The sequence below is a fragment of the Otolemur garnettii genome, unplaced genomic scaffold, assembly GCF_000181295.1.
Source record: "Otolemur garnettii isolate 467f Iridium unplaced genomic scaffold, OtoGar3 scaffold00057, whole genome shotgun sequence".
Lineage (NCBI taxonomy): Eukaryota > Metazoa > Chordata > Mammalia > Primates > Galagidae > Otolemur > Otolemur garnettii.
Window position 1 is genome coordinate 5,625,809 of NW_003852452.1, and position 4,272 is coordinate 5,630,080.

Here is a 4,272-nt window from a genome sequence, read left to right on the forward strand (position 1 = left end):
CCCCACAAATACTGCAATTCAAATGAATAAAGGGGAGAGTGGAGGAGAAATTTTTCTTGGGCAAATCGTTCCTCTGTATTTGAAGTACAAGTTTGTGTATTTTGGTCTTTGATGGTTGTAAGTTACAATAGCAAGATTTAGCAAGATTTAGCCTTTTAAAGATACAAAATTATGCAGGCCTGTAACAACCTGTGTACCTTTTCAGGTGGCTGCCTAGAGCCTCGCAGAATATCCGAGTGGTGCTCTGTCCTTGGAGACTACCTCATACTCTGGCTTGCAGACTCCAGCGTGGTAAGGTGAGTCAGAAAACTTGTACTCTTGACTTGTAACCTATATGACAGCGGTTGTGAACCTGTGGGTCCTGACCCATAGGAACTGTATTAAAGGGCCGGGGCATTAGAAAGGCTGAGAACCACTGCTATATATAAGAGTATCACTTTCAGTGACTTTTTTAAAGCATCCTATAAAGTTTTGGGAGGCTTTTCAGAGGTTGTGTTCACTAGTGAACTCCAGAATCATCGTTTGTAAGCGTTTTATTTAGAGAATGGAAACTGTAGTCAGTGACAGTATCTGTTGCCACTGTAATATACAGTTCCCAGGTCCAAATTTGGGTTAACACTAAAAGCATCATAAAACATGCTTTCAGTTTCAAATTTGGAGTCTGAAGCAAAGGTTTTCAAAGTGGTGTATCACTACTCTTGGGCTTTCTAAGCACTGTTCTACTAATGCTTTAATTGGCAGTCCCTTTCAGAGAAGAGAAGTATTTCTAATAGTGAAAGGTTAGAAAATCATGATGACTAACTGGTTTTTCTGTTCTCTAAGTAAGGGGGGGACACAACATCTCTGGGTTGAGGATAGGCAGTGATCCTGTGTTTCTCTTGTTTTTAGTATGTTTGCTGTGTGTCATCTCTTGTCTCTTGAATGTTTAAATGACTTACTGGTCCCAGAAGGGAAAATAATATGACCTTGTTTAGAGTAAGTGGATCATTTATGAATAAATTGCTCACATTTTACAGGTGAATAAACTAGTTAAGGGCACTAGCCAGTGTGCCATCTTGTAAATTCCTTAGTCCCTTATTTACAAAAGTTATGTGCCTACACTTTTAACTAGATGATGTATCTCGGAGGTCTCACATAAACTAATTTACCTCTGAAATAAAAAGCTGTAACTTTATTTAGAGCCTTGCAATAATGGCTAGACTGTGCAGAGGGAGGGACTGGACATCTAACAGCGCTGGTGTGTGTCCTCACTGGTCCAGGTGCTCTTCCCGAGACCCTGCTGCCATTGCTTACGGCATTAGCAAAAGCCGTGACTGCTAGGCCACAGATGTTGATATAAAGAGAGTTTGAGAAGGCAGTTTTGTTACATCTGTGTGAGAGCCAAAAAAGGCCTATTCAGATCCTTTTTCTTTCTTTTGGCCGGGGCTGGGTTTGAACCCACCACCTCCGGCATATGGGGCCTGTGCCCTACCCTTTTGAGCCACAGGCACCACCCTCAGACCCTATTTTTAATGCCCTGTGATTTATAATATGGTCTAAAAAAGAAATGCATGAGATAAAAACATACTACGTAGCTCAGCGGACTAATGTTGTTTCTGTAATTGGATAATCACTTAAATTTTGGTTTTAGCTTCTAATACTAATGAAGCTGTGCTATAAAGCTTTTTCTTATACATTAATTACTTTTTATTTAGGAGGATTTATGCTAAGTTATACTAAGAAGAATTATAGTTCAGGCTTAGTGTTCAGGGATTGTGTGTGTTTAGGTCTGAGCCTTTCAATTATGTTTTCGTCTCTGGCTTGTTCGTCATCCATGAATACACGTGGGGACTGCATGAGTTGCTCAGGCATACAGCTACTGAAGAGTTTTCATTTGTTGCTCAGATGTAGTTAGTCATACATGAAACTTAGAAAACTCTTTTGCCTATGTTAGTTACTGAAGTAATCCCGCTTAGGAAAAGTCTCTTGTCTTTCCTGAATAGAAGCATCTAATTTTAGTCATGTTAACTTTGGGCAACAAAACTAGCTTTAAAGTCTCAGGATTGTTACACTGAGAAACTCTTATTGTTTTTCCCCCATGAAGCAACTTTACCTTTTCATTTTTTATTTTTATTACATCATAACTTTGCACATTGATGCATTTATGGGGTTCAGGGTACTGCTTCCATATACAATGTGAAATGTTTACATTGAACTGAGTAACACATCCATCACAATTATACTCATTCCTTAATAGTTTTGAAATGTACCATTGCATCATGTACATTAGGTGAGGTCCCCCCAAGTGCCCTCCCTCCTTCCATATCCCCCCAGCCTCCCCTGTCTCTCCTCTTCCCTTCTACTTTCTGTACTAGAGTTGTGTTTTGCCATTCATATGAGTGTGTAGGTGGTTATATATTGATTTCATAGTAGTATTGAGTACATTGGATACTTTTTTCCCCATTCTTGAGATATTTTACTAAGAAGAATATGTTTCAGCTCCATCCAGGTAAACATGAAAGATATGAAGTCTCCATCTTTTTTATGGCTGCATATTATTCCATGGTGTACATATACCACAATGTGTTAATCCATTCATGGGTTGACGGGGCACTTGGGCTGTTTCCATGTCTTGGTTATTATAAATTGGGCTTTAATAAACATGCTGGTGCAGATGTCTTTGCTGTAAAATAAGTTTTGATCATCTGGGTATGTACCTAGTAGAGGAATTGCAGGATCAAATGGTAGGTCTACTTTTAGTTTCTTGAGTGTTCTCCAAACTTCTTTCCAAAAAGGTCATACTAGCTTGCATTCCCACCAGCAGTGTAGAAGTGTTCCCTTCTCCTTTTTTTTGAGACAGAGCCTCAAGCTGTCCCCCTGGGTAGAGTGCCATGGCATCATAGCTCACAGCAGCCTCCAACTCTTGGGCTCAAGCGAGTCTCCTGCCTCAGCCTCCCAAGTAGCTGGGACCACAGGCACCAGCCACAACGCCCAGCTATTTTTTGGTTGCAGCCGTCATTGTTGTTTGGCGGGCCGGGCTGGATTCGAACCCACCACCTTAGGTGTATGTGGCTGGCGCCTTAGCCACTTGAGCCACAGGCGCCGAGCCGTGTTCCCTTCTCTTCTCATCTATGCCAACGTCTGTAGTTTTGGGATTTTGTAATGTGGGCTAATCTTGCTGGAGTTAGATGATTTCTCAAAGTGGTTTTGATTTGCATTTCTCTTGATGATTAAGGATGATGAGCATTTTTTCATGTGTTTGTAGACCATGCGCCTGTCTTCATCAGAGAGGTTTCTGTTCAAGTCTCTTGCCCACATAGAAATGGGGTTATTTGTTCTTTTCTTATTGATTAGTTTGAGTTCTCTGTAGATTTAGTTATCAGACCTTTGTCAGAACCATAACCTGCAAAAATCTTCTCCCATTCTGAAGATTGTCTGTTTACTTTACTTATTGTGCTCTTGGTTGTACAAAACTTTTTAGTTGATCAGATCCCAGTAATGTATTTTTGGTATTTCTTCAATTGCCTGGGGGGTCCTCCTCATAAAATATTCTCACAGGCCAATTTCTTCAAAGTGTTTTCCCTGCACTCTCTTCTAGTATTGTTATAGTTTCATGTCTTAAATTTAAATCTTTTATCCAGTGAAAACCAATTTTTGTTAATGGTGATAGGTGGGGGTCCAGTTTCAGTCTTCTACAGGTCGCCAGCCAGTTCACCCAGCCCCATTTGTTAAATAGGGAGTCTTTTCCCCACTGAATATTTTTGATAGGCTTGTCAAAGATCAAATGATGATAAGTGCCTGGGTCCATCTCTTGGTTCTCTATTCTGTTCCATAAATCTGCGGCTCTGTTTTAGTGCCAGTACCATGCTGTTTTGATCACTATAGATTTATAGTGTAGCCTGAAGTCTGGTAACATGATACCTCCTGATTTGTTCTTATTTCTGAGTAATACATTTGATATTTAGGTTTTTCTGATTCCATGTAAAATGAAGTACTGTTTTTTCAAGTTCCTTAAAGTATGACAAGGATGCTTTAATAGGGATTGCATTAAATCTGTGGATTACTTTGGGTAGTATGGACATTTTAACAATGTTGATTCTTCCCAGCCATGAGCATATCAGCTATTTCTTTTCTCTGAGTTTCATAGTTCTCTTTATAGAGATCTTTCATGTCCTTTGTTAGGTAAATTCCCAAATATTTCATCATCTTTTTTTTTTTTTTGAGACAGAGCCTCAAGCTGTCCCCCTGGGCAGAGTGCCGTGGCATTACAGCTCACAGCAACCTCCAACTCCT

General features: G+C 40.0%; 1 protein-coding gene across 1 annotated transcript in view; it reads left to right on the forward strand.

The window, feature by feature from the left end:
- Positions 1 to 211: 211 nt before the first annotated feature.
- Positions 212 to 4,272, forward strand: part of RASSF8 (Ras association domain family member 8) — a 79,124-nt gene continuing 75,063 nt past the window's right edge. Inside the window, exon 1 of the mRNA XM_012806770.2 lies at positions 212 to 296. The gene's annotated coding sequence lies outside the window, so the exon portion shown is untranslated. The remainder of the gene's footprint in view (positions 297 to 4,272) is intronic.